The sequence below is a fragment of the Phodopus roborovskii genome, unplaced genomic scaffold (genome assembly GCF_943737965.1).
Source record: "Phodopus roborovskii unplaced genomic scaffold, PHOROB, whole genome shotgun sequence".
Taxonomy (NCBI): Eukaryota; Metazoa; Chordata; class Mammalia; order Rodentia; family Cricetidae; genus Phodopus; species Phodopus roborovskii.
Genome location: NW_026125489.1, coordinates 12,676,804 through 12,701,949, shown reverse-complemented (window position 1 = coordinate 12,701,949; position 25,146 = coordinate 12,676,804).

Genomic DNA, 25,146 nt, shown 5'->3' with positions numbered 1-25,146 from the left:
AAATGCTCTTTGGCACAGATCATTTGCATCCTCTTATTTCCTCCATCTCCTTCTCCCACACCTCATTAGCTTCTGAAGCAGCCTGTCTTATCATTTCTGATTTTAAGCACTTATTGATTTCTTTCTATGTCAACCAGCCATACCTCCTACAGCAGTCAAGAGATAGGGCCCTGAACCTCATCTGGGCAAAACAGTAGAACTTGCCCTGGTGGTGTGAGTTTGACTGGGCAACATCCAGGGATCTGTGCACAGGGAACTGGCCCTGCCCCTTGCTGTAACCTTCATTGGGTAAGCTAGTTGCAGAGACTGTCAGGGTGGAGAGGACAGAGGACGAAGGGAAGTTGGAGGGCTGATCAACCCAGCTACCACCCAGGCCCAGAACCAGAGCTAAGAGCTATCCCAACATCCACCTCATCTATGAACTGTTGGATCATGTGAAGAGGACACCTATAGATCCAAAACTGCTAGTTCTCCAGGACACAGACAACAGGATATCCAAGAGGAGCCCCAGAGAGAGCCCATTATTGATAGTGTAGCAGAAGCAAGAGGCCTTGAACCAGACCAGTGATTAACAGCAATAGATACTTCTTAATAAAGATGGACTAAAGTGTATACTGTATAACTAGAAGGGCCACACTACAGCTTCCATGACAAGATTCTTGTTTTTCTTTTAAATTTTTTAAAAATTTTGTTTTGATGGGCAGTTGCATGGGAAGAGCAGAAGTGAGGGGACAGGGAGGTACAATGTAAAATCCATAGAGAATCAATAAAAATTGAGAAAAAAAGTATGTGGTACAGATTCTTCTGAATAATATGTTTCAATAGTTTTCAACATTTTAGCACTTAATATTTTATGATTTTAAGCTGTTCTGAATTAAAGATACTAGCTTGTCTACTTTTCTAATTAGTATATTATTTAAGCTTTCATAATAATTATTCTAAGTATATACACCAGTAGACACAGTCATCTTTCTTTCAAGAAAGATTATGCTAATTTATATTCAAAAGAATAATGTCCATAACTACTCTCATGGGAGCCAATCTAAGTGACAATCTTAAAGGTGACAAATTACACTATCTTTTAAAATAATGAATTATTCATTTCAACTAACCTGAAGAATTTTTGTATGACTGATGTCTCTTTTAATTTTCTCTTATATAAATTAAATTAACATTATTTTTGTTCATCTTTTAAATCTAGAAACCTTACATTTTCTATATAAAATTGTTAGAACATTTTATATTTTAAAAATTTATGTCAGGGGTATTATATGTGTCTCTCTCTGGGTGGGATGTGTGTATCTGCCATAGCAAACATGTGGAGGTCATCACATGATTTTGAGACGTTAATTCATGTTTTAAATTTTTAATAGATTATTTCAAAACAATCTTATTTTACATATCATTCCCAGTTCCCTCCCGTCCTTTCATGTCCCCCCATTGACTCCCCGATCCCATCCCACATCTGATGGAAGATGCCATTCTGTAAATATGTTTCTCGTATTGGTTAATGAATAAAGCACTGTTGGCCAATAGGAAAGCAAGATAGGCGGGACTAGGAGACTAGGGGGAGAGAGGAAGGAGTAGGGAGAAGAGGATGTAGGACTGAAAGAGAGCAGAATGCCAGCCCTCTCTCCAGTAAGATGAGACCATGTAGAAATACTTAGATTAATAGAAATGGGTTAATATTTAAGACAGAGCTAGCTGATAATTAATGCTAGTAACAGGCCAACCGAGTTTTATCTAATACAATGTTTCTGTGTATTATTTGGGGCTGGCACGGCTCAGGGACAAGGCAGGCGGAAAACATACTCATTACACTCATCCACTCCTCAGGGAGGGTAAGACCTTCCATGGGGGATCATCAAAGTCTGTCATATCATTTGGGGGAGGGCCTGGGCCCTCCCCTGTGTATCTAGGCTGTGAGAGTATCCCTCGATGGGGAATGGGCTCCCAAAGTCCATTTGTTCAGGGATAAATGCTGGTTCCACTGTCAGAGGCCCCATAGACTTCCAAGGCCTCCTAAATGAAACCCACATTCAGAAGGCTTGGTTCAGTCCAATTCTGGTTCACAAGTTTTGTGACTGGGGTCCATGTGCTCCTACTTGGTCAGTTAATCTGTTTCTGTGGGTTTCTCCAACCTGGTCTTGTCCCCTTTGTTCATCCCTCCTTCCTCTCTACAACTGGATTCCAGGAGTTTGGCTCAGTGCTTAGCTGTAGGTGTCTGCTTCTGCTTCCATTAGTACTGGATGAAGGTTCTAGGATGGCATATAAGGTATCCATCATAGGGGAAGGGCATTTGAGGTAGCCTCCTCATCATTGCTTTGATTCTTAGATGGGGTCATCCTTATGGATCTCTAAACATTTCCCTAGTGCCAGATTTCTCTCTGAACTCATAATGGCTCCCTCTATTAGGGTATCTCTTTCCTGCTCTCCTCTATCCTCTTGACTCAGTCTTCATGATCTCCCATGTTCTCCCCCTTATCTTTTCCCTTTCTCTTCCTCCTGTCTCCCTCTACCACCCCAACCCCATGCTCCCAGTTTTCTCAAGAGCTCTTGTCACTTGCCCCTTCTCTATTTTATGGAATAATTTGAGGCATATTGGAGTTAAGTCCTTGAAAGTCCGGTAGAAGTGTGCACTTAAACCATCTGTCCCTGGCTTTCATTTATTGTATTTTTTTTTTTTTTGGTTTGTTTTTCAATTGGGAGTTACGCAGTTTTGCAGGTTTAACTTACTAAAAAGCTAGACACATCCTTCTCCCACAGAAGTTATGGCAGCTGGCAGCTACTTGTGGTTACAAGTTAACAAGTAGTAGACACAGGCACAATGCTTTAAGGGCAACAATATTCAAACCCAGAAAATTCTTTCATGTCTACATGATATGCTTTTATATAGTTCCCTTTTCTACCAGAGGGTCCCATGTCTCAATCTCTCTGTAAAAAGCAGACTTTGATAAGGTGCTCTTTTCCCATCTCACCATATCACTCTTCCCCCACCAATATAATTTCCTGTGTATGCTAAGGATGAATCTACCCATACCATTTTCCATTACATTTTCCCCATTGGATCACAGTAGATCCTACCATTGATTCTATATGCTTGGTGTCCAGGGAACTTACAAACAGTTGGCACTTACGCATGTCCTCTTTAAGGACTTATATAATTTTCACAAAGGTCATTTTAAGTTCTCTTTCTGGTGCTTCAGCTATGTTGGGATACTCAGGGACTGCTGTGGTAGGGTAAACAGGTTCTAGAGGAGACATATTGATCTGACTGTTATAGATTGCATTTTTACGCTGGCATCTAGGCATCTGGGATTGGGATAATGATAGCTGTAGGTGCTGATTTCTGGATTTGTCTTTATTGGGCGGGTGTTTTTATTTTTTCCCCCTTGGTTTCTGTTTCCTCTCTGAATTTTCAGAGAGTGTGATACCTGTGTGTTGCCTGATAGGAAATTTTCTTTGGCCCTGATAGCTATGGCCAATCTGGCTTCCATGTAAAGTGCATTTTGTGGGTATTTAGGAATGAGGATCAACTAGTGATTTGAAGGGGTTCACAAGAGAGAAAACAGTGTTTAACCAGTTTTTTCCCTTCTTTTTGCCCTTTTTTGAGGGGGTGGCCTTGGAATGGATGGGAGCCAGCGAAAAGACTTTACCTTGGGGGGTCTTTTGTATCACTGGGGATGAGACGGGGGAGGGATGAATCGGGAGGAACAGACATAGAGAATATTTATAGACTCTACCAACATATTTTTTTTTTTTTTTTTTTTTTTTTTTTTGGCAGAAGTGTCTGTGGGTTAGCAGGGTTTGCCGACTGTAGTTTAAGGCTGAGTATGTAATGAATGGGGAGAAAGAAGGTAGGAGGTAAAGGTGGTCTGTGAGATCTACAGGAAGCTTGGGCAGAGGGAAGGAAGTCTGCAGGAGGTGTTCTGTGGCAGAGCTAGAGACAAGACTGGGACTTGGGTTTTGAGGAAAGGGTGTGGCGAAGGTCTTCAACAGGCTTACCTGATTCCTTGGTGTGTTCATGGGGGAACATCTGTTGGTGTTGGAGGCTGAGATGACAGAATGAGTTGAGGTAAGGAAGACTGGGAGAGAAGATCTTTGTGAGCTGTTGGAGGTGGGGTCAGGAAGGAAAGGGAAGCATCCGTGAGCTTTCTGCTACAGAGCTGGGGATGAGCCTGGGTAAATTGGATCTGGAGAACGAAGGCGAGTTGTGGACTCACTGTCTACCGATTTGCTTCTCTGGCTAAAGCAGCCCCTGTCTTGGGTAGCAGAGAGTGCCTGCTGGAGTCTGGGGACTGGAACAACGAAATGAACGTGGAGAGGGAGGTTAGAAGGTAGACACTTGGTATCTACAGGAGGTAAGATCAGGGGAGATGGGCAGGGAAGGCTGTCACAGGTGTTGTGCCGCAGAGCTGGGGATGAGTCTGGGGCATTGGATTTGGGGGAACAAAGTGGAAAGAACATTTACAGATACTTTTAACACTATGGATCTTGAACTTCAAGAATAAAATTATAGCTAATTTTAATTTTATCATCCTATGAGTATGGATTTCTCATCATCTTGTTGGACATTTCATAGTAGCAGATGAATAACATTTATCCCAGACGAGAGGTTTTGTTTTTACAATATTTTGGAATCACTTTTTTCTACGATCTGCGAATACTTTTATTGCCATCTGTCACTGAGATGAGATATAGAGCTCTCCACTTGTAACATGACCTCTGAGTTGATCAAGTTTGGAATTTGCCTATCATCTTTTAAATTTGGGGATAGTGGTGCTCAGCTTGCATCACTCTATGTATCCGTCCCTTAATTTATGTTTCTTCCTTTTATTGTTTGTTCTGCCCATTTTAAGTAAGGTACCCGCTTTATGTTCCCACTTTTTATATATGCTAGAATATTCTCTCTTCATATTCCAACGTCATATGATGGTGTCCAAATCTCACTAGATTCTAAACGTTTCGTCTTGAAAACGTTTATCTCTTTTTTTCCACTTTATAATATTTTCCCTTCCTTTATGCCTTCCAATTACTTCTCAGCTCCCTTCAATTTGGATCCACTCCCTGTCTCTTATTAGAAAACTGTAGGCTTTTGTGGGATAAAAACAGTATAATGTAATATAACAAAACTAACACATTGGAATAGGCCAAAGCAAACAAATAGAGGGAAAAGGGCCCAAGAAAAGGCACAGGAAACATGTATTATGCAAACACCTATTTGTTCAAAGATTCAGAAATTCCACAGAAACACTAAACTGAAAGTCATAATATATATACAAAGGACCAATAAGGTAAAAATAGAAGTAAAAAAATGTGTGTGTGCATGTGCGCACACACATGCACATGCATATGCACATACACACACAAATAATAAACAAGGGAGAGTTTCCTTGTCTCATAACTTCCATCTTCTTGTATACTGTGTTGTTATAAAAAGGGATGTCTGTAACACTGTATTTTTTTGTGACTGTCACTTGTTTGGAGGACACTGAAATTTTATTTTATGCCTGTACCTATGGGTGATCAATGCCACCTGGTCTAGATGGAGATACTCATTTTTGATCAATTAAAATATTAATTTGTCTTTACATTACTGCTGTTCCATCTTTGATCTGGCCATTTTAAAGAACCATATGCTAGCATTCTAGTTTTTCCTTTTATATGAAATTGTGTCTCATTATTCATATGTTTCTTCATAAGAATCTTGTAGAGCATTTTCTGTTTTTTTTTTAAACAAGGTGAAGTTCAATTTTTATTTTATTCAGTTTGAATATTGATGCAACATTTTATCCTTGCTAGTTTTCAATGTTACCTTCACACTTAAAAACTCTCCTCTTGTTTCTGCTCTTTTATTTATTATGTTGTAATTTATATTCACTCATTTATTATTTATCTTACTATAGAAGAGATTTATTTTCTATTTTTTGTCTTCTTATGGATCATAAACACTTTCTATATTGTCATCTAGATTCTCTAGTCAGTTACTTACAAAGAAATGTTTTTGGGTTGAAACATTATTTTTGTTGGTTTTTTTTTTTTTTTGTTTTGTTTTGTTGTTATTGTTTTGAGACAGTGTAACTTTCTGTGTACCTGTGTAACTGTGTAACAGTCCTGGCTGTCCTGGGACTCACTCTGTAGACCAAGCTGAGTTTGAACTCATAGAGATACACCCACCTCTGCCTCCTCAGTGCTGGGATGGATTAAAGGCATGGACCACAATTGCCCGTTAGCTTGACACTTTTTTATTTACATGTGCTACTAATTTAAGAACCATTTCAACTGCCCTAAAATTTTATATTTTAGGTTTTATTTCTTATTTTCACCTGAAAATCAGGTAAAACTTATAATTTGTTTGTATGGTCCTATCCAGCCATGTCTGTCCTTTCACTCAGTATGATTATTATATCTGAAACTTTAGATCTGATTGACAGTCACAAACCCCCATCCTTTCTTGATCCGTAACAAATCAGCAGCTCTGCTTCGTGGAGATAGCACTGTTGGCTCTAGTTAGGGCATTATGTGCTCATGAAAGCTTCTCCATTCATCTGTTTATTAGAAATATTCCTCTCCTGGAGGAGTTGGTGAAGAACATGGGTAGAAGGAAAGTAGTTTCAGGATTAAATAAGCCCTAAATTTAAAATGTTAGGATTTTATTTATGTTTTAGAGTTTAAAGCATTTGACACGGAGTTTCATATGTATATGTGAGTACTTTTTAGATTCATTTCAATACAAATTTCTTTGTATAAGGCAGTCAGGGAAGACTCAGGTTAATTTTTTACTCAAACTATAACATTAAAAAAAAATGTGTAGTATGAAGTTGCTATTACTTTAATCTAGTTCTGTATTATATTGGAAAATGACATCTCTTTAGTATTGTTGACTGCAAATGTCCCTCTATATTTTGTTCTGTTTTATCTTAGAGAAGTTTTCACTTTGTTATTGCTTATTTATATTTCCTGGAGTTGAATGAAATTGCTGAAAACTTGCCTTTTAGCGATTTTCCCAATATAATTTGAAGACACAGTCTATGAATGGTTTTTCTCACCAAAGGCAATTTGAGTTAGCAAGTAGACAATGGTGTCCAGAGAATGTGTGACAGAGACAGGAACAGGAAGGTGGCTGATATTTGGGATTTTCCAAGAGAGACATTAGAAAACCAAGGCGAGGCAGCTCAGTGGAGCATGGTAATGGACAATTTAGGGGCTGCCACTGCTGAAAGATCCATGCAGGTTAGCTAAATAGCTGTACAAAGTATCAGGGTGACAGACATTAGGGGACCAAATGCTGTCTGGAATGGTGAGCGTGGAGGAATTGACCAGAAGATAAAGTAGGACTTCAGGCAGAGACTTCAGAAATTATATGGGAACAGCTCAGTACAAGGGGCAAAGGACAGTAGAAACTTTCTGTTCTCAGGAATAAAAACAAATATTCTTTCTTGATGCTGCCTTGACAGAGGATGACCGTCTGTAATTGAACTCCTTACTGGCATTAAAGAATCTGTTGTCTAAATGTTGTGACAAGGTTGCAGTTAGTTTGAAAATTCCCTCCACCTCAGTCACCCTTGTCTGCTATGCTCTCCCACGTGGTCCCTTACCTTGGGACCCCCACATGGGACACCCTCCCCTTCTCCAGCTTTATCCTACAACTGTAACAGAAAAACAACAGTTCTACACCACAACCTACACCTAAGGCTGACAGAATACTTCAAAAGAGGAAGTGGAAGAATTCTAAGAGCTAGAGGGTTAAGATGTCTGTTAAGATATAGTGCCATCTAAATATTACAGGGCAGCTACAGCCATGAAGTTAATAAGAGCGTCTAAACAACTAGCAGGACTAGTACAAAGACAACCACAGTTGATATTTCCGCATGGATGGGGATATTTCATGGAACCCCACCTCTAGATGATAAGCTTCAGACAATTAGTAGCTGCTAAGAGAGGGACATTTCATCTTTTTCAGGGATGACTTCCCTGATAGAATAGCCAATCTCAGTTGGTCAGCCCTAAACACAAATACATGTGAGCAACACCTAATGGATTTAATAGGCCATGTGTATATGTATGCATGCGCGCTTGTGTGTGTGTGTGTGTGTGTGTGTGTGTGTGTGTGTGTGTGTGTGTCTGTGTCTATTTATGTGTGTCTGTGTCTTGGTCTCTCTGTCTCTCTGGTGTGGTATGTGTGTGTGTGTGAATGTGTGTGTGTTCATTTAAAGAAGAGGCCATATGTCTGAGAAGGAATGTACACAAGAGTTGGTCAGGAGAGTGGGAGTGTGCTGAAAATACACTTCTCATATATGAAAGCCTTTAAAAAAATAAAAACCAATAAAGAACATGTTATGTAAAAAAGCATACATGTATCTTTTTAAAAAGTATTTTTTATTTTGTTATTAAATATGTATGCTTCTGTGTTTGGGATGGGTGTATGTGTGTTTAGGTGCCTTTAGATCCAGAGGTGGTGTAACCTCCTGCAACCTGAATTATAAGGGGTTATGAGCCTCCTGAGTAAGTGTTCAAACCAAAACTCGCGTTCTTTTAAGAGCAATCTGTGCTATTAACAACTAGGGCCATCTCTTCAGTCCTATGGTATTAGTTTGTTTATCAAGCATTTCTAATGGACATGAGACCAAAAAAAAAAATATTGTTTTCCCAAACTTGCAACTCCAAGCTCATAGGGAGTTAACTGTAGGAATGTTTGTGTTGGCTATTTCAAATTATAGAGCATATCACATAAAGTTTAGAATACAAAATATTTTTATGCTTGAAATATTGTCCTTTTGCATAACCTTTCACTTAAAATATTATTTTAAAATCATATCAAATTATGGTAATGTTATTTGCCATACGAGACATGATTTCTCCTATTTTACAGAGACCATGCTAAATCACTGTCAAAAGAATGGTAATTGGTTTTCATTCTTTTTTTTCTCAGTTTGTCCAAGATGTTGGCATTAATGTCCTTATTAAGTAACTTTTTAAAATTTGTCATGAAATATTTAATACACAATTTTTTAATTAATTTTTTTTCCTTTTTGGTCTGTGAACCTGGAAATCATTCCAGGACCTTGCAGAAAATTACTAGGCAACTCTTCTACTACCAAGCCCTTATAAACAGTTTTAAACTCAGCTGCATATCCCTTCTTTTACAATCCAGAATGCTAATCAAAATGTTGGATGAGGGTCGGGTGGTGATTGCAATATGACGGTTGTTTCTTTGTCTCAAAGTTCCTATCCTTATCACGATGACTTCTTCTCTTTCAGTTTTTGCATATGCTTGTTTGCTTTGCAATCTGCAAGCTCTTGATCTTTAATGATCTGTAGCACATCTGTATGCATAATAATGCCTTCCCAACTCCTCAACAAAAGGAAATCATTAGGCACCTATCACAGGGTTCTTTTAATACATTTTCCATGCAACAATGCTTTTCCAGAATGCAACCCATTTTTGCATGAAAAAAAAAATCAGATTGCAGTATGTGGGGATAATCAGGTAGCTATGCTGAACTAATGAGCTTTTCTCTTCCTGGCAGTCCTCTGATGTGGTAATTGGGGATTTAGTCATTCCTTACATCCAAAAAATGATGAGTTCCATACCTTTGGTTAGCATGAAAGATTTCCTCACGCTGTAGTACTCTGGCTAGGCAAGTTCATTTAGCAAAGCTGTGCTGCTTCCATTGATTACATTTCATGAAATACTGGGCTGTCTGCTTATTCATTTGCTTAAAACCATTTATTAAGACTGAGCTACTTTGCATATAATATAAATTAATTGTACCCACTTGTCACTGTTATTTTTTTTTTTTTTACATGAATGGATCTGAAAGAGTGTGTCATTTTTCTTTCTTACTGCCTACAACAAAGTTTAAGATGCTTTAACATATGGTTGACAGGGAAGTGATGATGTCCTGGTAAGGATAACTTGTCTCTGTTTCTTCTAGTGTAAATATTTTTTCAAGGGTTACTATAGTTTAAGAGTCGTTCCTCCTGTTCCCAATTGTATTGCAGAATTCAGCTAGAGGCCCCATAACCATATTGCCGTCCTTTCTAGTCTTTGAAAGGAGTAGTCAATTAATAAATGGAGGGAGTCCGCCTGAACCATTCATTTTGACTAGTAGTGTATTTATTTTGAAAGTAAAACAGCATCCTTGCTATGAGAGGATGTTGAAAACACAAACAAACAAACAAACAGACAAAAACACCAAGATAAAGTGCAGCAGGAAGATATTGAAAGGGTGGATTGTCTTTCCCCTTATTTTTAAGATTTTTGACGTGTATAAATCTTTTGCCTGCCTGTATCCGGTGGATACAATGAGTTCACTCTTTGTGAAGCCACAAAGAGTGTGCTGTCTCTTGGAAGTGGTTTTTAGTAGACATGTGGGTGCTGGGCATTAAGCTCAGGTCCTCTGTAAGAGCAGACATTGCTCTTAACCACCAAATCACCTCTGCAACACCAACTTTGTCCATTTTTTGAGGTTCTAGCCTTATCTTTCACTTTTGTGGAAAGACAGGCATTAGTTTCCAATTTCTTTCATTGATACCACTCTTATTGATGCCATAGCTCTTTCCATGTGACCTGAAAGAATGGAAACCATTTTCTGATTCCTCTTAGTGTCAGCATGTGAGCAGATAGATGACTTCTTTATAAAGGCGAGAAGAAGACATACCTCCAAAATGTTTTTAAATGTTTTATTGTTAAGTTTTAATGGATACAATTCTATACAAATTATATTGGAAGGAAGTTTTCTTTCTTGTTACTCCCACTTTTTTTCCCCCTGAGGTCTATCTGGAAATAACACTAAGCTTATTTATTTATTTTTTAAGTTTAGAAGAGGAGGAATTAGGGTAAAAAATAAACAGTTGAAGAAAGTCATCCTAGCGGCAATGAGTGTAAGAAAGAAAATCCTAAGAACAATTAAGGGAAATGTAGAGAAAGTTGGATTAAAATTCAGACATATCTTGATGATGGAAGTAAACACAGACCTAGTAGTCACTGTATCACCCAATCTTCGTACAGAAAACACTGAATCCTACAAGTCCATCTGTCAGCCTCTCAGGAAGCCTTTGCATTTCAACTTGGGCTAGCAAAGACATTAGTGGCCACGGGGTGTACTCCTATAGTGTGAAGTTTAATGTGCTATAAAGCTCATTGTTGAAAAGGCGCCAAGGCTGACATGGGCTTGGCAGACACTTTCTGGAACTCCTGTTGCTCAGGAGATGTTTTTCCTAGGTGAAAACAAATCGGAACACAAATTCTTCCCAGCTTGCTGAGATAAAAGGTTCTTGGGAATTGCTGGGTGTTAGATTGCTGCCCTAAAACCCATCATTATGTACTGTTGTTCAGAGTTGGGTTTTTATTCCAATTGGCTTCCTGCCCCTGAACTAGCTGTGCTCTGCTGGGTTAACCATGATAGGCAGGTGGTTTAGAGGGACTCTGGTTAATTTCAGAGTGACTTGGCTATGGTTAGGATTACCTCTACCACAAGAGGGTGGTATAAATCTTTGCATGGCAGAGGTGGTGTTTTGTCCCTACTCCACCTTCTCTAGAACTGGGCCGAACTGGGCCTTTATCTTCTGAGTCTTTTCCTTCTCTCAAGATGGGTTTACAACTGTCACTCTGTTGTATTGCAGATAGTTGACATCTAACAGTCTCATTAAAAAAAAAAAAAAAAAAAACAAGAAAAGAATACTTAATGCAATCACGAAAGAAGGAAGTATTTAACAGATTTGAAAACTCTATTCTTGTACTGCTTAACACTTAATATAGGTCCCTTTAATCTTTCAGGTAGGGCAATGAGATGTTTTATTACCTTGAAATGTCTTATGGATTAGAAGGATAGGATTGGATGAAGGTGAAATTGTTTACAAATACCATATCAATAAAAAATTACAAAAATGCTGTTCACAAAGAGGTTTCGCTGAGAAGGTATTTATTGAGTCACCAATTAACAGCAGACTGATGGCAAAAGCCCTGTTCTTATGACATTTACACGTGAGCGAAGAAGACAACTAGCACATGCATTTACAAGTATGGAGGTGCTCTGTGGTGGGAGAAACAAAGGAATGATAGAAATCAGATGAAATGTGCATGCTTTTGCAGAGAGTACACTAGCATAGATGAACAAGAAAATGGTGCCCAACTTCATCAGACACCCCCAAGCTATCCCAGAGACCATAGCTGCCAAAAAAAAAAAACAGATAGGCTGCCTGCTGACCTCTCTCTGTGTTCCCCAGATCCAATCCCTAGTCTTACCCCTAGTTTAGCAGCGGATCACTCTTGGCATCCTTCCCTGACTCCTGTTCCCATCCTCTGTGGATTCCACCGATCTTCCCCTTCTAGTCCTCCTCCTGACAATGGTTGCTCCTTTCCAATCCCCAAATACAACAGGCTCCACCTGCTAGCCCACAGGCCATATCTGCCAGAAAACAAGGTAGGCTGCCCACAGACCTCTCTGTCCCCAAGATGCAATCCTCCAGCCTCATCACAGCACTGCAGTAGAACATCCCAAGCAGTCCCCAAATCCTGTTTCCATCTTCTGTGGACCCCAGAGATCTCCTTTATTCTAATCTTCCTTGCTGGACTTGTTGCTTTGTGTCAGACCCCAAGACCAACAGGCAGCCCCTACTAATCCAAAGGGCCTCTCCTCCCAGGGCAACAAATAGGTAAAGGTGAACCCTTATATCTCTTACTGTTCTGTGCTGGTCCTTTTTCCCTCTTGGCCTGTTGGCTACCGGGATGAGAAGGGAAAGAGGCAGAAGGGATGACAGAAAGCTTTGCACATGGTCCATGAGCATGGACAGAGGGAGGTGGCGAATCATTTCAACTTTATTCCAGAGTATAAGGGATATATAGGGTTGGTGAGCCTGGGAACAAACCCTAATTTGCATTATTTGACATGGTCCTATCACCACACTTAGTATGTGGCATTAGGCTCCCACAGCAGAGCTCCTGGTACAAGTCTTCTTAGCAGGGCTCTGCGCCAAAGATCAAGCTAAAGACGAATCAGGCATCTGGTTTAAAGACAGCTTTTAGACAAGGTCAGTCCTCCAGGGACATTCTCCAGATGAGGGCAGGTAGAGAGCAGCATGCTTTCTGAGGGGAGGGAGGGAGTTCCATATTGTGGAGCTTAGAAAAAGCTGTCAGGCTATGGCAGACTGTGACATCTAACCAGCCTGCTGGGCTTGGGGCCTGGCACAAAGCAACACATTCAGGGAGAAAGATTAGTGAGATATAAAGACAGGCCTATTAGAATTACACCTGACTTCTCAGTGGAGACTCTAAAAGCCAGAAGGTCCTGGACTGACGAGCTGTGGACTCTAAGAGGCCACAGATGCCATCCCAGACTACTATATCCAAGAAAACATCCAATCACCAAAGATGGAGAAAATAATACTCCACAATAAAGTCAAATTTAACCAGTATGTGTCTAAAAATCCAGCCATACAGAAGGTACCATAGGAAAATTTCAATGTAAAGAGATTAACTACACCCATGAAAACAAAGGAAATAAATAATATAAAAAATACAAAAGCAAAATCAAAGGAAGGGAAACACACACACACACACACAACCACCACCAACACAACAAAAACTATACAATGGGTATCAACAATCACTGGTCATTAATATTTCTCAATATCAGTGGTCCCTTGTATCCCTAACATCTCCAAGGCTTTTACCATATATTGTGTGAGAAAAGGATCTATTTTCAATAAAAAAAAATCTTCCCTCAGTAGGCTGATTATTCTAAAAACAAAAATAAAAAAAAATACAAAAACAAAGATTAGAAAAGAAGAAAAATATGCAGCAAAAGGCACTGCAAATTTACAGATAGAGGATATATGAAGCTACCTAGAATCACAGGCAAGTAAGCATTTTCAGATGGAGCATCATTTCTTGTGAAATAGCTGGCTTATTATTACAAACCAGGTATTTTATTTAGGATTTGATTTGTGCTAACTGCATTTGTCAGGAATTCATTGCAACTCTGGCATAATGTAGAAGTTAGGATAAAATTGTTTTTTTCACACACTTATTCCACCTCGTTGTAGTATGAACTTGGGACATAACTTATACATTGCATTGTCAAATTCAGGGTTGGGCTGTATTGTTATAGTTTGTGTATGGGATGTCCCCTAAAGGGTCATATTCTAAATAAATAAATAAATAAATAAATAAATAAATAAATAAATGAATGAATGAATAAATAAATAAATAAAACTTGTTCTCTTGTTCCCCAGTCTATTGTAGAGGAATCAAGATTCACTACTCAGTACAGGTTAAGTGAAGTTTATTCGGGGAGAATGTACTTACACAAGAAACAGGTGACCTCTCCGCTGCAAGTTCCGGTGCCAAAGCTCGACCCAGGCTGCCCTCCACGACCTGACAGGAAGCAAGAGAGCTAGCCACTTGTCCTGACCCCAGACCTAATCCCACACTGTCACGACCACACCTGTGACCACGCCCAAATGGGTGTGGTCAGTGCTACAGGTGTGGGAGTGTTGGATGTCTCGCTACAGTTACTCTTTTAGTCTAAAGAAAGAGATTTAGGCTTGATACAGAAATACCAAGTATGCTCAAGAGAGGGGAAAGTGAGAGCAAGCACACTTAAGACCTGTTGCCACTGAAGAACCAAGAGCAAATGGCAAGAACTACAGCAGTCTGGGAGGTGATGAGGAGGCAATGGAATCCTTAAGGAGTAGGGCCCAGTAGGAAGAACTTGGATCGTTGCAACTCTGCTCCCTTAGCACGCTACTCCTTTTGTTTCTGAGAGTGACTGCTCGGCTGTGTCTCACTATTATCCCATTCACTGTTGTCCAAGCCAACATACACTAACACGTCTGGAAACGCAAGACAAAAGAAGCCTTTCTTCCCTTTAGTTCATTATCTTGTCTTTTTCACAGTCATGCAAAGCTGACCCACAGTCGTTCCTTGCAAGTGCTCAGGATATATTTCTGGAAACAATTCTCAATTAAAAATATTCCATATGAGGGCCAAAGACAGTTCAGTCAGTAAAGTGTTTTCTGAGATTCCCAAAATTAGTGCAGATGAAAGCTTGATGTGGTGGTGCATTTTTTTTTTTAATTTGAAACAAGCTTGTTTTACATGTCAATCCCAGTTCCCACACCCTCCCATCCTCCCCTGTTCCCCCCACCAACTCCCATCCCAACTCCTTTCTGGTTCCCAGGGAGAGTGAGGCCTTCCATGGGAGTCTTCAAAGTCTGTCATATTATTTGGAGCAGGGCCCAGGTCCTCTCCATGTGTCTAGGCTGAGGGAGCATCTCTCTATGTGGGATGGGCTCCCAAAGTCCATTCATATACTAGGTATAAATACTGATCCACTACCAGAGGCCCCATAGACTGCCCAGTCCTCCCAACTAACACCACATTAAGGGAATCTGGGTTGGTCCTCTGCTGGGACTGGAGTTAATTGTAGTTATAAGCAGTGAGTGATAGGCATTGATAAGGTAATAGTCTGAGTTACTTTGGTTACCTTGAGAATTCTGTCTATATACTTCTCTCCAAATAAGCAACATTTAAGGATAGAGATTGTATTGATTGTCCTACAAAAAAGGAAAGACAGTCATGCATTTGCTGCCAAAATGTCTGCACACTTCACCGCATCTTTGACCACAAAGATGTTCAGAATTGGTCTTATTTGCCCAAATTCCTACTCTTCCCAATGTTAATTTCCCTAGTGGAGGTACATAGAAACCCTCTTCTTTCTTTGAACTCCTCAAAGCTCTGAAAATGCTTCTGAGTCTCAACTTCATACTGGACAGGCAAGGGTAAAGGTATTCATCCAGTGCTCCATGCTCAGCTGGGAAGCCAAGATTAAAGTCAAGGATTTTTCACACAGCTTCCAGCATTTCCATTAAACACCCCTGACCTACACAGGGTTTTTGTCACTTGGTAGGGCAGATGTAATGGCATCTTCTCAAACAATTATCTTTAAATGATTTCTATCAAAATTCCTTTTACCAAGAGCAGTGTTCTGCAATTGGCAGTGTGGAGGAGATCAACCTCTAAGTCAGAAAACTTTATAATCTTTAGGCGGGTATATCACCAAAATAAACTCTGCCTGCTTTATATTTTACAATATAGTCCTAATTTCCTGTCTTTAAACTTGGCTTAACAGTAAAATTCGAAGTTTTGAAATTCTACAAAAAGTAATTTCTTCTTTTCTTCAAAATTCAATTAATATAAGCCCAAAGTGAGACCTGTAAGGATTTTCCTTTGGTTTTGTTACCTGTTTATTTGTTTTGATGTTTTGCATCTCGGGAAGATAAAACAGAATACAAGAAGAACCGCATCTTAGAAATGGTTTTAAATGTGCTTTCTGATTTGGAAAATAACCTGTAAAGAGTCTACCATGTAAGTACTTCTGCTTTAGTCTTCTGATTGCTAACTATGATTTAGGCACACAATAGTCCTACAAACTCTGGAGGTATCACACTGTTTCACAATTATGTTCTGTTAAATAATGCTTAGGCAGATTACAAGTACTTAGCTAAGTTAATATGAGCAACCATTTACAATCTGTTATATTTTGCTTATGGTAATTTTTAAGAGATTATGTTGGATGCACAAATAAGCTAGCTGAACCTGCTAAATGAAAGCCTGTGCACTTAATCCCTTTCCTCACTGCATTTAAATTAGACCAAATGAATTTTTCTTTTTACAGCATGTTCCTAAGAGTTGAAATGAGCACCTTCATCCTTGAGAACAGTATCAAACACAAGTGCCAATTTTCAGACTAGTACAGATGTACACAAACATACGCTGCTGTGGCAAATTCCTTGGGACAGAACCACAGACAATGTTCATATATACATATATATGTACATGTACATACATGTGTGTACATATACTCATATATGAGACCTGCTAATTAAATGGCTCAAACAAATTTAAATTTTCTTGACCTCAAGCTGATGACTACTAAGGTTGTAATATTTTGTCGAAATAGCCTCTCAAATTTATTTGGTCTCAATGACCAAATATTTTAACAGTTGGGGTTTGAACACAACCTTTGGATTGCTAGTCTTGTTTTTGATCATTGGCTGGTTATTTTGAGACAGTGTCGCTATGTTACATAAAACCATGAAGTCATATTCTAGCAGAATCTTCCAGAGTGTTGAGTTTTTTTTTTTAAATATGACATTTACACTGTACATTACAGAGAGTATATTTGGTAGTAGAAAAGTTATGAGTGGCTAGTGCATGTTCTTAGGTGGAAAACTATGGACAAACATGTTTCCTGTGTTTCCTGTGCTTTTGTTTTTGAGGCCCCATCTCTTGTTCATTAGTCTTTGCAATACAGTCCTTAGAGATATTTGCCTTTTTTCTCAAAATCATATCAGCTCTTCTCTGAGTTCCTCCCTACCAGCTGTCTGGTGCTATTTCTGTTTATTCTGAGTAATCAGCTCTTCTTGTACATTCCAACAGGCAAGTTTCTTTGGTCTAGTCTTTATTTTGCTTGGGAAATAGATTGGCTTCACATGAGAGCAGGACTGTCAAACATGACTAAAATACCAATTGATGTATTTGGTGCAGGATTGTGATTACTCCAAAGGCATTTTGATACTTGAAGACAATGAAAATGATGTATTTTTCAATAAATCCTGCCCCAGCTCTCAACAAAGTAGACTGCAGTGTTTTATTGTTCATTAAGCTAGAACAAGGGTCATTTTTTCCCCACAATCTATGAATACCCATTGCTTCTCAGTTTGCCATGTACATAGAACACATACTGTCTTATCTATTCAGCAATCATTTACTTTCATGTGGTAAAACTAATTTGACTTTATGGGCAAGATAACTGCCCTCAGTCTTAGTTCATGTATTTGAGGCAGGCTGGTTGAGTCCTTAGCTTTTGCAACATATGTGACCCTGACATAAGTCACTTTAATCTTCTCACTAAACTACAACTACAGAGTTGCTTGTATGTTGATTTTCCTGGAACTCAATACTGTTCATTAGTTTGTCTAATAAAGTGTATCGTTACTTACATCCAGGCTGACATCCTTTATGAAACATTTTATTAATGTCACCTGTTGGCATCTGCCACTACTCGAGGTTCAAAGTGATTGCCTTAAAATAGTTCATGAAGACCAGAATAAATTAAGGATGATGAGTTCCAATCTGTGATCCATTCCAGGTCTCTCACTCAAACTTACATATCATGACACAAACTCAACTGTTTCTTCTCAGACTTACCTGTTATATCAATCAAGCACTGTGATTTTTTTTTCTAAATCACTTTGAATTTGCTTCTTTGCGTCCTCCATACAACACCACAGACTGCATTAATTTATATAGCATATCTACATCTTAACAGTGGAATCAATAATAACTTTTAAAAGTGGATGATTGACCCATAAACTCTATGGTTATGGCAAATTAGTAAGTGCTCCTTTTTTGATGCTAAAGTCATCCATTTTAAGTATAGGAAGGCACATTTGAAGTGACTCACTTCCCAGATGTGAGTTATTTATTCTTCCTCATCATTCTTTTGATTTTGCTTTCCTCTTGAGATTTTCCCAGTATTGTTTAGCTCACCGGGTTTTGTGTTAAATAATGGAATTTACTCCTTTATTTAGGGAATCCTTTTTAATATGGAGCCTGTTCATAAATCTAGCACAGCATCTTAGAGACTGGGAATGAGTGATTGTGGTAAAACAGTACACTGACAGATCTGAGCACTGCAGGTCAGGAGAGAGCATCAGTGAGGATAAGATTGGCCTAGCAAGACCTTGGCTTTTGGAATGATTGTCATTGCATTGTATTGCGCTGAGCCTTTAAACAATCCATAATTTATTGCACGTCTTCTCAAATGTGTACTTCCAGAGCAGAGTCAGCAATGTGCAGACTTTCCAAAATAACTTTATCAAGGTCTTCAATGTGTTCTGTGAGCCCTAGGAATAGAAGAGTTCCCCACGCTGTTCAAACTCCTCATGCGGTCTTTTAGCTTCATAACTTATCAGCATTAGCTAAGAGGGTTGGAATACTTCATTTTACTTCTGCACCTTTACCAGAACAAACCATTCAGGGTCAGTATTTTTGGTAATTGAAATATTTTCCTGTTATGTAAATACTTGGTAAATGATTGTACCTTTTTGAATTATGATGGATATATCCTAGCCCTCTCTATCATGCTTAGAATGGTTGCAATCTATAGCTTAGATTCCAGTCCTCTAAGCTGAAATAAATTTAAGGGACTATTTTGTATTGTGGTAATTTTTTTTATCTAATTAGATGATCTTAATAAGTTCTCAAGATGATATCTAATGGAATTAGAGTATTAGAGTTGTCGCAATTTTAAAAAGTGGCTTAAGAGAGAAAGATGCCATGGAACAGAGCTCACATGGAGGGGATTTTTATTAGGAGAACGGGCATGGCAAAAACAGGAGATGATGGGAGGAGACTGGCTTCTGGAGATAGGAGAGAATGTGAAAAGAAAGGAGGGAGAGAGGAGAGAAAGAGAGATAGGCAGAGAAGCAGAGAATGAGAGAGAGAGAGATATGGAAGGTGGGCAGGGCCTTTTAAAAAGGAACATATTGAATGTGCACAGGTGATGCTCTTAGTGGCTGCAGCTGAGGACGTATCCTGTCAGAGCCTCAAGGACAGGGTGGTACAGATGCCTGAATACTAACAATAGCATAGTATTAAAGCAATCATGTAATTTGTGTGAATATCTCAGTATAAACCTTCATTTCTGTGATATTCATTTCATTTATAAAAACATTCTCAAACCTACACACAACAAATCATGAAACACCTTGGCTTGGATCGCTTCTCAATCCATTTGTTTCATCTGGCCTGTCTTGCGTTTTCTTACATGAAACACTGTATGCATATATCAGCCATATGTTTCCACTTGGATTCAGTGCCCGGAGTGTGCACACACGTGAAATGGCTCCCATGAGGAAGAGAGAAGCAAAGCCCCTGAGATGAGTGAATCTTCCAGAGCAAAGGGATGATGCTGCCCTTTGGAATTTAACATAGTCATAGAATCACAGCCCACAAGGAGTGATCTGTCAGTCCAGCCTCAAGGTCAGAATTTTCAATTCAGAGAGTCACCCGAGAGAGGACTCAGAATTAGTTAAGTGCTTCTGGGACTGCAGTAGAATACAATGTGGGAAGAAACGTCATTTATAAAAGTGGGGAAAAGCACAGTGAATGCTAAAATTTTGTCCTTCCTGGGGAAATGACAGGTAAGCAAGCATCAAAGTTCCTAACTAAAAGCATAGGAGATACAAAGTGACAGCAATTATGATGTATTAGAGGTATTTAAATTCATTAACGTTGGTTATGATGATAAGTTATTATGCAGGATGGGAAAGAGAATAAACAAAACCAAACACTCTGAAAGAACAACAACAAAGGAGGAAACTCAGGAAAACACGTTTGTCTTGAAACACAGTTAAGGAAGGGATAGAAAATGAAAGAACTTCTGATGTTATGGACTGAGTGAGAGTTAGAGTTCCTCTAGAAGGACAGAAGCCCTACCTCTGAATATGATGATGGAACCCTTGGGAAGCAATTAAGTTTACCATGAGTCCAAGAAGAACCATAAGCAACCCCACCCACTCGCCTCTCCAGCTCTCTCTCTTTCTCTATCTCTCTCTCTGTCTCATTGTATGTCCTTGTCTTTTGTAGTGTGAGGAAACATTAGCAAGGCAGCTATATATGAACCAAGATTGTTTCCCTAACAGAAATTCCCCAAGTTAAGGTCCCCTCTCCTTGTCTAGCCTTGAAGCTTATTAGGAGTAAATCTATGTTTAACTTACCACACCCTGTCTATGCTATTTTGTTGCAGTTCTTGAAACACACTGATATCTTGAGGTAGATTAAATGTGTGTGTTTTATTATGTGAAAATTTGATTGGCAAACTAAAATAATTTTATAAAGGAAGGTCTTTTCAATAACATTTGAATTGGAAAGAAATTATATGTAGTTCTAAGACTGATGTGAATGAAAAGAAATAATATTGATAACACTAACAAATTAATTTCATGAAATAGTTGTAATTTTGTGACATACTCTTATCATTAAGGTTTTAGTTTCAGAGAAAATGAGGCTTTTCAAGAAGAGAAAACAAATGGGTTATAACTGGGATGATATGCTATACTTTCCACATGTTCGCAAACAACTCTGCTATCTTACTTTGCTATTTCAAAGAGGATTTTCCCAGTTCTGCAATCAACTGACAGAATGTTCCAAGCTATTTAAGATTTCATGAACTTGGAATCATCTTGACTTAATTTATGGCTAGCGAGTGTAATGTATCCAGAGATGATAAAAGTGATTTATTTAGTAAAAACAATCACCTATAGAGTTTGAATTTGGTAAGTGCTAGTCTAACCTAAATCCAAGGAAGGGGTTTGCAATGGTGCTTGGATGCTTAGAGCTTTGGAAGAAATGCCCAAGAAGAATACCAGGTAGAAGACTCGCAGACTTGGAAGCTAACCTAAAAGATTGGCTATATATCAGGGTTCCTGGTGTCTCAATACAAACTTTCCAGTCATCTAGTTAGCTTTTGCTGCAAATGCTACTTTATCCTTAAATTATAAAACTTCATAAAACCTCCATCATTAAGATCATAGACAAAATTTTATGATCTTGTTAAATGGTATTATAATTTTCCTTTCTTTAGCATTTGTTCAATTTAGGGAAATTGTAATGCAGTTAGCTCTATTGTCGTACCAGTTTTTACAGTTCATCAACATTTACTCTACAGTGAGGTTCCTGATCATTACTTCTGATGCATCTTAACTTCTTACGCCATGTATAATTTTCTTTCAAATTCATTGTTTCACTGTTCTTTCTATTAACACTCATCTCTTCCTCATCTGAATAATTTCTCCAGCTGTCCATATCTATCTGCAATTTTGATCAAGCTGATTTATTATCTTTCACTTCCAACATCTTCTATTATAGAATTGTTTGTGCACTCATTTACATTTCCACTCACTGTTTAATGAATATGCTGAATAAGCACATTAAAGCACATTAGAATCCCTGGGGACCCTCCTTGATACTTCTATCTTCCAATGAGGCATAAAATAATTATACTTTCTATTTGCTGAATAATTTGTGTATTCTTATGCTACCATTATTTATGAGAAATAAAACCCTAAGTAATGAAACCCTTAATTAGCTACATCTTCTAAAAACTCAACTTCTAGGAAAAGAAGAACAAAACACAGTTGATAACATGCACTGAGTTTAGACATTACTAATCCCATAATCTTAACTCAGGTTTTCTTTTTCTCAGTCTTCTGTGTGTTTTATAGCTGCAATCACAATCTTTTAAGTATTAATGATCTGTACAATAATATACTTAGTTATCGTATCAGCAAAAGATATCAGTAATTCTGCCAGTAAAGGAGAGAAGTGGAGTGCTAGTGTTAAAGGAAGGATCCTGCTCAGGTAGGATTCAATACCTTCAACCACGTGTGAGCATACAAATATAATCATGTTTGCCTATGTATATGGAAATTTACAGGTACATAAAGACAGAGGAGAGAGACTGCAAGAAGATCAGTAGATATTTTAGAAAAAGAAAACTAACATGGAGATCTTGATTTCCTTTTCATATTGTCTGATTAAGTTAGCTTGACTGCTTTCCATAACACATGTAGCTCATACAATATTTGGGCCTAATATTGTGAATATTTATGTGTTTATCTGTTTTGAGACATACCAGGATCTAGCATATAATATTTCCCCTTAAACCTCCTAAATAGTGAAATTATATATGTGTACCATGACAGATCTTTTTTAATACAGGCTTTTCTGTGCATTTTTACATATGTGTAAAGTATCATTGTACATAACCCCACCCTCTTTAAATTTAAGATAGGTTCCATGTCAGTCAGCTACTAAAATAATGCAGGCACACATACTCTGGAGACATTGTTTCTTTCAAAGGTAAGGTGAGCTGTTAAAAGTAAGTCATTAAAAAAAAAGAAATACTTTCAATACACATGTGTAAAAAGTTTCCATGTGGGAAAGACAGCATTCTGGAGTCATAGTTACCAATGGTGATGCTTTCCAGCATGGAAAGCCAACATGGAGCTTTCTGTGTGGCTGTGTGAACATATCTCCAATGATATACTGGGGTTTACCTATGCCAACATTGACTACTCATGCTTATACAGGTCGTTAAAAGTTTGTGTAACATTGAACTTATCATATAAATAAAATTATCTGATTATAAAAAAATAAGTCATTTATGTTTTCATGACAAGTATAGCATTGTGCTGGTGATTATGAACCAAAATTATCTACCTCCATTATAGTGGTTGGTGTTTCCTATACAACACAGTACTTCACTAAGAAAACATTAAGATGGTTACCAAATTGATCTTTGACTTTCATCTTTCTTGTCTACTCCTGAAGAAGCTTCAACTTCTGACGGTGATCAAGAAACTTGACTTGTCAGACCCCAAGGATTTTCATAATTGGGGCATTTATTTATTTATTTATCTTTGAGGAGCACATAATCATTTAATGTGACCAGAGACATCAAATGTGAAATGAAGAGGTGGGCGATTTGCATTTAAATAAGCATAAACATAAGGTGGGGCTTGATAATAAAGGAAGTTGTTCTCAAAAGGAAATAGCAGCATAAGAAATAAGAGGAAAACTGTAACATGTGACCTAATCAACAAAGAATCAAATGTGTTTTATTTGGGGGGGAACATAGCAGTATATCTAAATTTCAGTTGTCTATAAACTCTAATGCTTCACAGTTTGGAATACTTTTTTAACCAAAAATCATGCACTATTAATTTTGCACATTTATAACATAATCACACATTGATTTGGTGGTTTAAATTTGTAAGAAGTCAATATAAAATATCCATCACAATGACTGATTAAAATCGATGAGTGACCATTAAGTGTTTCTATGAACTTCCTTATTTTTGAGAGAGAACTTAGTAGATATGTCTTCAACTATTCATGTTGAGAAATGAAACATTTTGAGGAAGGTAGGATGAAGAGACAAACAAATCTCTGATAGCAGTTGAGGTATAGGCTCTGAATAACTGAGAGGGCCATCATTAAGGCTGCCGATTCAAAAGAGAAAATGTGCAGTGTGGAATTCATGCTTGGGTGAAGCTTGTGTTTGAAGAGGAGGAACATGGTATCTGCTAGTGAATGCAATCATTGTGTGAGGCAAGGTTTGCATAGATTGTCATTCCTGTACCTGAGCTTTCTTTATTTACAAAGCAGATTGTGTGTGTGTGTGTGTGTGTGTGTGTGTGTGTGTGTGTTTTCAGTTTTCTAAAGTACTGATATTTTAGAATTGCCAAACAAAAGAAAGCATTCATTTTAATGAAGTCTGTTGGAGCAGAACCCTCTGTCTCCATTTTCTGTCCTGATAAGGGCATGGTACTTTTATTGGAGCAGGGAGGATAACTTCTTGTGGCAGTTCCTTCTCTCTGCAGGAAATAAAAGGGGAAGGACTTCTTTTGGTCCAAATTCATCCATAAGCAATAAGTACCCTAATGGGACAGACCAGTTCTGCCACCCTTCTGCAAACACAACCCTGACCCTTAAAGAGCAATAGGACACTTGAAAACCTCTTAAGGTTATTTTTTTAGGGTTCAAATTGCTGCAAAAGATATTCCATAAATTCCTCTGTGAAGTTCAAGGCAACAACAAAATGAAGTTCACAGAACTCAAATAAATTACTTAAAAAGACAATTTGGAGACTCAAGTATTTCAGTATTATTTTATCAACAATTCCTTTGATGTGTTAGGGGATAGTATTCTTGGTTAAATACAATAATTGGAAATTTTGTGTTTTGGATGAGCCAGAGTGAAGAAAACTATTTTCATGTGTGTCTTTGTCAACTTATTTCTGATATTTTCTATTTAATATATAATAAATGCAAATCTTAGTTGGGTCTGCAATATCTACTCATCCAATTGGCAAATACTGCACTGTTTTGTAATACTCAGTGATTTTAGTTCTTTCTTAGTACTAATTGCAATTTTACACAACTGGCTATATGTGAGATTAAATGAAACAGGATAGCTGCAGAGGGTAAACTCAATGTATTCTAAAGTGTGCATTTTCTTTTTTAATAGAGAATTTTCATGGATTTTTATTTTCTTTGGGCCCTTCCTTTCCC